Consider the following 11,619-nt stretch of genomic DNA (forward strand, 5'->3'; position numbering starts at 1 on the left):
ACGGGGGGCGGCGGTGGGTGTGTGCGGCGGGCGCGCCGCGGCCATGGGGGCCCGCGGGCGCGGCCAGGCGGGCCCGGAGCCGGCGCGGCCGCTCCGCCGCTCGCCCACCTGCTCCCGGCGCTCTCCTCCTCCTCCTTCCCCAGCGGCTGCCGCCCGGCCCGGCCCGGCCCGGCCCGGCTGTCGGGCGCGGCGCGGGGTCCGCTCCCGCTCGCCCTTCCTCGCCGCCGCCGGTCCCCGGCGTCAAAACCCGGACTGGATTCCCGCCGGCCGCGGCTCCGCCAGGCGCGGCGCGGGGCGGCGGGGCCGCGCTGCCTTCGCCCGCAGGAGCGGGCGGGCTCCCCTGCGGGCGGCACCGGCCCCCGACACACACTCGCTCCGGACCCGGGCCACCAGGGCCCGGGCTGACCCTGCTGGCGACGGGTCTGTCTAAACGGCAGGAGGGCCGGGAGTGCCCGACAGGACACAGAGGGGCTGGAGCGAGTACAGAGAAAAGCAACGAAGCTAGTGAAGGGTCTGAAACACAAGTCTTACGAGGAGCGGCTGAGGAGAGGCTGGAGGTGTTTATTCCTGGAGAAGAGGAGGCTCTGGGGTGACCTTATCGCTCTCTACAACTCTACAAATACCTGAAAGGAGGTTGTAGCCAGTTGGGGGTCGGCCTCTTCTCCCAGGCAAGAAGCGACGCGACGAGAGGACATAGGCTTAAGCTGTGCGGGGGAGGTTCAGATGGGACACTAGGAGGAATTTCTTCACAGAAAGAATGATTAGACATTGGAATGGGCTGCTCAGGGAGGTGGTGGAGTCACCGTCCTGGAGGTGTGTAAGGAAAGACTAGATGTGGCACTTAGTGCCATGGTCTAATTGACATGGTGGTGTTCAGTCATCGGTTGGACTTGATGATCTCAGAAATCTTTTCGAACCTAATTGATTCCACATGGTGCCTCCGCCCGGCCGGCCCGGCCACCTCCCGCCGCGCTCAGCCCCTGTGACTGACAACCTCCACCTGCAGGACAGGCTGCCAGATGTCTAGGGCCTCGGTGAAAATATTATTTTAGCTCTCCTCCCTAAAAAAGATAAATGGGGGCGAAAATTGAAATTTTGGAGAAAAAAAAAAACACAGAAAAAAAATGTTTGTGGGGTTTTTTTTCCCAAGATCAATAATTGAAGCAGTGTTATCTACACCCTGTTGGGGAGAAAACTATCTAGACAGTTAGGGAAATAGTTATGGTTTAAATTCTCATAATTCTGTGCTTAAAGCTTTAAAATACCTTTCTGAAAAGTTTTTTTTTTTTTAATTAAAATAGTTTCCCAACAGTTTGAAGTTACTACAGTCATAATTTAAATTTATTATAAGCTTCTATGCCATTTATTAATGCCTCCTGAGATTGAATTATACTTAACGTTGTCATATGCTTTTCCTAACCTCTTCCATTATAAGTCTTAAGGTTACATTTACATGTTATTTTTGAGCCATAATATTTTTTCCCATTTACAAATGAATCACAGTAGTTCCCTTTTCAGTGTTCAGTACCTTTTTCCCTGCACATTGTTTTAGCCACATGCCAACAGGCCAAGTGTACACTTAATATATCAACATGGGGCCAAGCTTCACCCTAGGTTAATTTGTCCGTCAAAAAGTGATTATATTTTTCATTCTGGAATATAGCATACAACACTTTCTAGGCAAAAAATTATAGATAATACGGTACCCATTCTTAAAGAAATAATGAAGTTACTTTTCATATCCAACTATGTAAGCTGTTTGAATTTTTTCAACCCAATCCACAAAGAAAGTTGTTTTTGTTCATTCTTTCAAGGTTCCCAGAGATTATACGTCCCTGGAAAAGATCTGCAACAAAATTGCTGGCAAATTCTGGTGTATCAGGTCTCAGCAGTATTTCCCCACCAATCCAGGTGTCTCTTCCAGATGTTTTACCACAGCTTTGACCAGCTGCACTGCAACATTGGCTCAGCCCATCTAACAGCAGCCAAAACCCCTGGTACATGCTGCCACAAGATGTTCTGTCTTTTTTCCTGCCACTGCATGTGCACTTAGCTTCTTGACACGTGGTTGATCAGTCGTAGTTTTTTTAAGCTTATGCTGCATAAAGGATAGATTTGTGGAAGGACAAATTATTTTTTTTTCCATTTTATTCTTATTCTGAATGTTCAGATTTAATGCTTTGATTTGACATAATTAAGTTATGTTTAAACTTGAATTCCAACATGAATTTCAATGGTATTCTCAGTTCTTTTATACCTGTACCTCAAAGGCACAGAAATGGAATCATTCCAATACCTCCTAGTCTTCAAATTATTTGAAATGTTTTGTATGATTTGAATAACACCTGAATCTAATTGTGATTTTCTGTAGTGGCCTGTGTTCACAGTTATCTGAATTATAATCATGTTACTGAGAGTCCTATTCCTATGTGCCACATATTGAGATATATGTTGAGAGACTTCCTTGACTTTTTTCAAAGGCCTGCATGCTTTAATTGCAGCAAAACCAGAGCCAAAAATTAGAAATTATATGCACTGAATGTGTTATCACTGAATTGGCTTATATGAGCCAGCGTGAATACTGCACATAACAGAATGGAGACCAAAGGATCTCTTGCAGAAAACAGTGGTGATAAAGGATAGTTGGTCTTGCACAGGCACGTCTGTTAACTGCCACGACAACTCACACTTCAGCCTCTGTTTGAACTCCCTATTCAGCCTTTTTGCCAGGTTAGTTCCAGGACTTGCTGTAAGGTACAGCTGGTTTGACACCTCTTGCCTGAGGTCTGGTGAGTGAACACAGAAGCAGAGATTGTTAACCAGTAATCAGGCTTTCATTTGTCAGTTCAACAATTGTTTCAAACGTTACTAGTTGGGTTCTCTGTTTTGGTGGCAGGAGGCAGAGAAGAGAGGCTCGCAGAGGTTCTCGAGAACAAACAAAACATCCCAGGCCTGCCAACCTGCCTGCCTGCCTGCCCGCATGCCTGCCTGCCAGAGGGTGCTCCATCCCCCAAGATGCTTCCTCTTCCTCCACAGGACTCCAGCAGATCATGGCCCCTCAGATCTCAAAGCAGACCAGGACAGCAGGGGAGCCCTGCAACAGTCAGTCAGGGTGACAGAGGAAAAGTGTAATCACATTCTGGTGGAGGGAGACGTGATACAATAATTTTGATGTCAGGAGGGTTAAGGAATGGCAGTCCAGAGTTCACTGGGCTGACGGGCAGGGCATTTCTAGGAAGGGGCTTAGAGAAGACTACCTTTCTATTAGTAATCTGAGCTGCTAGGGCTTCTTGCTCCTGCTGGGTTATCAAACGCAACGAGAAGCCAGCGTTGACAACTCTACAACAGATTGGTTAAAGATTTCTAGCACTTCTCAGTCGAGCCAGATTGGAGCTGTAGTAAGAATAACTTCTTTCACAGTATTTGATACAAACAAAAGATAGAAATGACTGTTTGATCCATTTGTCCCAGTCTGTCTGACTTGCAGTATGAATGGAGCTGAAGCTGAACTCATGTTGCCCTCACAGGCTTCCCAGGGGAGCTAAATTATGTAAGAAGTCTTCTAAGGACAGTAAAGGAGTCCTAGATACAGTCCTCTTCAGCATCTTTACATTCACAAATAATTAAGAGTCAAACACAAGCCATAATCCCCTATCACACATCAACATTTTTTTCCTTGAGACTCAGTCTTAGCACTCTTGGGGTGAACTGCTGAACAATTCTGGCCCATAGCCACAGCCTGACATCAAGTAAATTCTTGTGATACAGGGGGTAATATGGTATCACTTAGCTCAACAGAAATATCTCATGATTGTACTATAGTATAATATGCCTCTAACAAAAGTACAGACTCTGGCTGGAATAATAGCTGTTTACATTTAAATGATTTCCAAGCTTATTAAAAGTTAATGTGCACATTCACACTCCCTTTCTGTACACAGCTCTCCAACACAGCAGAAGTGTTTCAGATTTTTTTTGCCTCTAACCTTAACAATCAGTTCATATTTCCAAAATAGAAATCTCTCCCTCTCTCTCTCTCTCTAGACATAGGAGATAATTCAGATGATAAGTACATATAGGCATATATATATCCCCCTCTAGAAGTCCTTCTAGAACAATCTGTGAAGGTGAATTACAGTGACAGCTTTTCAGTTCATCTTGAATAATTATTGTCTAATTTTTTCAGTATATCTACTGTGCACTAGCCACAAAAAAAACATCTAGCTCTCCCTAGCACTGCCTTAAGTACCCTATACTGATTAACATCAGCTGAAGTTTTCTTATGATACTTATTTTTTCCAAACATTTTATACAGTCCATCGCTCAGTTATTATAGTTAAATATTCTTCTCATTTTTAGTATAATTATTAACTGATCTGTTTGACATTTTGTTGCATTCAGTTACTGCTACTGCAAAGCTTGCCTGACACCATACTGGGGAATGAGTTCCTTCGAAAAGCAGGTATTTTTCCATAACACTCATGGAGGTACTACTCTGTAACCTCCTTGCTCGCTGGTCCCAGAACTGCTCCCACCAGGGACCATCACTCAGCAGTGCAGCTGCCAGCAGCAACAAGCACTAGCACGGCTAACAAGCATTGCTACAGATGTGCTTTAGTTTGCCTCACAGGAGCAGGCAGATACATCGCAGTGTGCATTTTACTGGACCACCCGCAATCCTGCCTCAGCTAGCTCTCCTTTTTTTCTTTTATTATTTTTTTCAAAACGTGCCTGCAAGAAACAATGCATTTCTTTAATATCTGAATATTTTTCCCCTTGTCCATGAATGCCAGCTTTTTATCATTAGAGGAAAGGTCCCCTCTGCCCCTACCTCCTCCCAGACTGATGCTATGGTTCAGCTTCTTATATTTAAAAAAGTCTAGTAGCAAGAGGAAGCAAAGAAACCTTAATTTTCTGCACATATAATCACCACATATTTTTTCAAACATAACCTGCTCAAGTATTCATTCACTTTTCCCTTTTCAGTGTGCAACAGATGCATTTGTCTGAACTTCAGTATTCAAACCAGCATGTATATTAACTGTGTGTGTGTGTTCCACTTCCCTCATAATCCCAGGCATTTGAGCCCCTGCCAACTTCTTTATTCAGGGACCTGCCTCCTCCACACCCCCTTTGTAAACTTTGCATTTGTTTTGCTTTATAGTGATCATTGAAGTTCTCACTCCAGCTGGGAGGACAGCCAGGCACCTTCAAGAACAAGGGAATGATTGACAATATTAGGCAGAAAATTGTCTACCAGACGCTGCTCAAAAGGAGAGGTGGCAACCTTCCGACCCCCTTCTCAGTAAGTGAAATCGTCGCTTCTGTAACATGCCTCTGCCCCACTTGTCAACTGAGTGGGGAGCACAAGGTCACTTCTGCGTCTGGCTGTTGTGCAGCGAAATGCCACCCTGCAGACAAGGCTGTGCCTTCTGCATGAAGGAGGTCCCAGTGCCAGCCATGCGTTGGAATGAAGCGGCAAAATTCACCAGCCACTACGCATTACTTTTTCAGTTACTGCTCTGAAACATTTACTAGGTCTCAATAGCCTTACTGGTATGGAAAGGAAAGGAGTTCTGGACTATCCATCCTTCGACTGTGAGAGAATAAACATCAATTAGACCTGCACGGCTTTGTAAAAAACACTCCACAGAGGTTTTGCTGTTGTCATTAGTACTTTCACGCAATCTAAATGTTTATGTCTCTTAAAAGGCTTTGTTTCCCCCCCTCCAAAAAAGAGGTCAGCTCACTGGAGTTTCATGCTAGTACTAATTGTATACAATGAGTACAGTTCTCCTTTTTACAAATTGACTAGTCTGAGGAAAACAAAGGGATAAACTTGAAAAAAAATAAGACTAACCTTTTTTTACTTAATTAGCTGACTGAACATGAAGGGAAAAAGAAACCAGAGAAAGAAAACACTTTTTCTCTACAAAAGCAGTGCAGGACAAAAAACCCAACTAGTATACACTGAGGGCAGAAACACAGGACACGTAGGCCTCTGTAATGCAAATGTTTGAGCTCATAATAAAAATAACCATATATATATTGGACTTTGTTTACAAAAAAAAATATTTGGGGACTTTCAAAGTTGTTTGTGCTCATTCATGTGTGGTAACAGCCATGTGTGTGAATCATGACTCCTGAAATGACATTGAAATTAAAGGAAGGATATAGGAAAATAAAGATGATAACTGAGATGATAACTGAAGTGCTATTTTAAGCAAATGTATTCGTGAATTGTCTTAATTCAGATGGAACTTCCCATGCAAATTAGATTAAATATATACTAAGAAAACTGCAAGATTGGCATCGTCAACTTCCTCTTTCTCAGTGAAGTGTCAAAGAACTCAGCTTGATTCTGAAAGTCAAAGCTGAACTTGCAGAGGTAGCAATTACGAAGAAAATAACTAACTGTTCCTTTCAAAATGAACAAATTAGACATTCAGAAAAACATAAATATTACAGGACCATATAAAAGTACTTTCAGACTCACTTTTTACATGGAAACTCCATTGTAAATCTTGTGGAACCAAAAAATAAGACTATATAGCTGTCAGTCAATGCCAGCAATAAAAATATTTACACCACTAAATTAAGCAATGGGTACAATTTTATTTTGATCATCTTGCTACCTATCATAAAATAGTATAGTTTTATTTCCATAAATTCTTTATCTTGGAGATGAACCCTCTGCTTTGAAAAGGGCACTCCACATTTTTTGGCTTGCACGCCACACTGACATCAACCCTAAGGGCTCTTTCAGTAAACACTGTAACCAAAATTTACGAGAAACACCACACAGCCAAATAACTTGAGGCTCCCCCAAGCCTGCATTATCAGCTGAAATCCAAGTCACTAGCGTGACAGGTAGGAGACTTTTTCTGTGTTGTACATGTTCCTATTTTCTAGTAATTACAGAGGGATCATTAAAGCTAATTTTTGGTGGTGTGGGAGTTTTTTGTTTGTTTACTTTGGGGTTGGTTTGTTTTTTCAGGGAAGCTCCCTGATGGAAGTTGCTCTGGGGGTTCTCCTTCCAGGCAACTCCTTAGGAGTTTACAGAAATATGGAGAGTGATGGCCCGTTTCCCCCTAAAAGTCTGAAATAGTCAACTCTAGACTACTGCCGCTTTACTCTTCCGTCCTTCTTCGGGATCAAGCTGTGGAAACGCGGCTGACCTCTTCCTGTCTCTCCCACCCTGCTCTCCTACATTAAGAAAAACCCGAATAAAGGAACAAACAATTCACACACACGGAGCTGGAAAGGCACAGATAGAGCGGACTCGCTTGGAAGCGGGCTGCCTTCCCCCTCCCCGTCCCCCCGCAGGTCCCCGCGCAGGTCCCCGCACATGCCCTCGCAGTGCTGCCCCCGGGCGCTGAGGGCCGGGCCGGCTCCCGCAGCCCCCGCTCCATGCTCCCGCCCGCGATCCTGTTCGGCTTTTGCCTCGGATTCCTCCAGCCGCCGGCAGAGCGCGGCGCGTAAACATGTGCGGCGCTGTCAGGGGGTCGGCCCTGCCCGCCCGCCGCGGGAGGGGCGGGGGCGCCCGGGCCGCCCCCGGCACCGCCCGGGCGCTCGGAAGAGGAGGGGACAGGGTGGGCCCCCGGAGGGAAGGAGGGAGACCTGTCCTGCCGCCGACAGCGCTGCGCATTTCCTACGCGGGGGCGGGTGCTGCTCCCCGCCCCGGCCACCCCCGCTCCGCAGGCCGCCTCCTCTTACACCCCTCTGCGTTGTCCTGGGGAGTGCGGGCTCTGCAATAATCGGTGCCACAGCTGGTTATAAATAAACATCGTAAAGCTCCCGTTGCTGACACTGGATGATTGTGTAAGACTTTCATCTTCCTTAAAAAAATACCCAAATAAAACCATTGTAATCTTTCTCTGCGAGAGGGAAAAAAAAAAGTTTAGAAACTTTATACAACAGCTCAGAAATCGGCAAATATGTAAAATGACCCAAACTTGGCTCTGTCACAACTCAGGCTTGTTGAGCTAGAATTGATTACCAGGGATCCTCTGACGTGAATACGGCTGAGACAACTTGTATTCAAGCAGTTACATGCTTTACAGGCATAATACAAATGTAAGCATGTACTGTTAAACACAGAGTGGGATTTGGGTACAATATGCATAATCTAAAATGCAGTCAAGGTTGTAGCTAATGGCTGTGTCAAGTTCAATTGAACTGCAGCACCCCCCCCTCTCCCCGGGAAACAGGAAAAGGTTTTAAATTAGACATGCTAAATCTAAATTATTTCTCTTCCTGGTGGTTAAGGCTTTGGTTTTGTTTTCAGATGTAAGATACAGAACAAAAACTGAATTTTGAGGTGGCGGTGTTTTCTTTTGATTATCTTTTCAGATGTAATGTTTTGGCTTGAATTTGTAAGTCCTTTTAATTAATTTTTGGTTTCTGAATTGCTGGGTTTTGTATAGAAACACTAGAGCTATTCTGTTTTGCTGGCTTCATTTGGTAGAGGCGTGTTGTATTTTAATCTATGATTTATGTAAACAAAAAGAAAACCTTGCGGGTCCTGGAAGTGTTACTAAATACAAAGAGTTCTCTTCCACTGTTTATGAAACAAACTTATTTGTATATATATATATATATTTTTTATATGAATGAGCTGCTCTGCCAGGCTTTGTTGTGGGAGGAGTGGAGCAGCAGGGAAGAGCGGAGCACAGGAAGAAGCCAGCACGAGCCTTCCCGTAGGCTTTTCCTCCTATTGGCGTTAAAGATATTTGGTCAAAAGATGACACAATGCACAAGTTTGGTGTAGATGGCAAGATAAAGAGTATCACTTGAGATAGAGTTTAATAAAGCATCTACTGCCTTGTCTGAGTTAGTAATTTGGAACACATTGCTTGGATAAACAGTCTCAAAGTGGAAAACAAAGGCAGAGTGAAGCAGCTCAGGAAAGCACAACATAGAGAAGGAGAAACAGGAGTGTAGAGGATGACTAGTCACAGAGGAAGGACAGCAGAAGAGGAGTGGAGGGGCAAGGGGATCAAATAGCAAGAATGGGAGAGTAGTCCCAGGGCAGTGAATGATAGCAGAGGTGTTGATGAAACCATGAGTTTTGTTTCTAATATTTATTTTTTCGCAGTTTTCCCTTGAACACAGCTCTTCTTCATGAGCAGTTTACTGGGACAGAGAAAAAGAGGACTAAGTAATCAAACTGACATTATAGCCTTGTGAAAGAGGGTCGGGCTAATTGTTATGACATAGGTAAGTGTTCTGAAGATACTAGATACAGCTGTTACTAAGTTTGGATTGTTTTCTTTCCGTGTCTGTTTCTGTGGTCACATTTCTCCTTGTGTTGCTCGGAAGTTCAGCTGTCTGCAAACCCCAAACTTAGAAGACTTGGGACCTAGAATACCATTTTCCTACAGTAGCATAAAGTTCTCACAGAATAAGAGACACTCATTTTAGAGAATTAACCTCTTCTGCCACAGAACATTAGGTGAGCAGCCTGTCACATGAATTATTATTTTGAGTGTTTTAATTTTAATAACTAAAGTGTAGCATAGTTCTTTCAAAAAGGAGATTAGTTAACTGACACCATCTAACCCTGCTAGTTATATGCAAGTAGATTACAGAGAATGATACTCCTTTTGCACATGCATTTTGCATGTATTCCTTGGTTGTAGTCTTTATTTTGCAAATTGCCGACATTGAGATGAAGGGGCTATAATTTCCTAGCTTGCCTTTCTCTTGGAACACTGGTGCTGCACTGGCACGCATCCACTTTGCTGTGACTTCATTTGAATACAGCAAATTCTTTATTATGATGAACAAAGGGTTGCTCTCCGGTCTGCTTTGAATCTCAGTCTGCTCATGGAGATTAGTGGGTTTTGAGCAATGCCAAGTCACTAAATATCTCCGCTTCACTGATCTCAAAGACATTTGTGACAATGGATTTAGTAGTCATTTTCATGCATGTCTTATATTGATGTTTATCGTGTTACTTTTGTCAATGTATTGAACAAAACCTTCTATAATAAAGCGGGATCCTGAAATTACAAATTTTAAATTTTCTCCAAGAATGGTGGTCAGCATTTTTCTGCTTCCTAAAAATTTCTTAGGGAGTATTATTTTATCTTGATGTATGAGACAGAAAATGAGAAACCGTTCAAAAATAGTGGGTTAAATTTTCCAGAAGCAAACAGATCCCAAAAGCCTTGTGTTGTTACCAGGTCAAGCTGTAGAGTTCTCTTTTAGTTGCTCCAGGAGAAGAGCAATTAATCTCCAAAGCTGGGACTGGTTTCAGAAAATGGATGAGCACAGTGAATTCCTTATTAAACTAAAGAAATTTACTAAACCAACTTTCTCAAAAGAGTAAAAGCAAAAATGTTCAGAGCTCTTAGTTTACAGAAAATTCAGATCCACCAACACAGACAAAAATAGGTAAGAGAAGTATTAAGTAATGCTGAAAAAAAAGAATTAGATCTTAATGCTAGCTTCTCTACAGTGAAGTTGATCCCTGCTCAGGATTTGACTACCACTCCATGCACAGCAAAGGATAGAATTTATTCATAGTGTTTCAGAAGTTCCTTCTATGAGAATCTTTGAAGATTTGTCCTACTAACTTATCTATACCTGCATTCCAAAGGCCTGTACTGTTCTCTGAGGTACACATTTACAGTGATGAATTCAGAGGATCAGCCAGGGTCTTTGCTTCTGTACGTAACACACTTTGACATCAGCAGCATAAAACCAAAGGAGGTGACATAAAAACCTTTCAAGAAAGCTGTGTCAGTGCTGTGCTACACTCACAGGCAATAAGCCACGAAGAACGTGTTCAAGGGTAACAGCCTGCCTGGGAGAATTGCTGTCACTTCTCTCTCACTCCAAGTGCCAGATCAGCCTGAGCTGAGAACCACTGATCACTTCCACCTGCTATTCATGATGCTGAACGGGAAAGATACCACGGCTTTGAGCAATTAAATCTAGGGCAGGGTTTCACTAGAGGCAGTGTCTGAACTGCCACCTAGCAATGTGAGGTCACCCTGCATCATTACTTGTCCAGGGATGTACTAAATCTTGCTCAGTGGGATTTGTATTGTTATAAAGTGTTAAGAAAGTGGAATTTGTTTTTGTACTCAAATAGACGTTTTTCTGCAGTGGGACTCTGGTGTTTGCTGCTCAGGTAGCCACTTCGAGCTCTTCTTACCCAGACCAAGGGTTTCCACATACTTGTTTAGGGCTGTGCTCCACAGGGATCACATCACCATTATAGATTTACATAGCTTCCAGCGCAAGTCACACTGTAGCTAAGACATCTTTCAACTGTGGGCATTTCCATCCCAGGTGAAAAAATACAGATCTAATCCCTGAGTTCTAATTATGCTCCAGCCACCTTGATACCAGTGTGCTGACCTGGTCTGAGGATGCAGGTGATGGCAAGAGGTATTACTATTTTGGTGTGTTTCTTCCCTCAAAGCATGATTGTAAGCCACAAGTTTTGCATGTAGACATGTACCAACAGGGGCTGGACCTGTTGAAATTTTTCTGTTTATTGAACTTGAATTCCATTCACAGTTACAGTCAGGGAAGCAGCTTCCAGTGTATACATAGAACATTTGCTTGATAATGAAGAATTTAAAAACCTGTCCATGAAACTTTGTA

The sequence above is a fragment of the Corapipo altera genome, unplaced genomic scaffold, assembly GCF_003945725.1.
Source record: "Corapipo altera isolate COAL_440 unplaced genomic scaffold, ASM394572v1 49, whole genome shotgun sequence".
NCBI lineage: Eukaryota > Metazoa > Chordata > Aves > Passeriformes > Pipridae > Corapipo > Corapipo altera.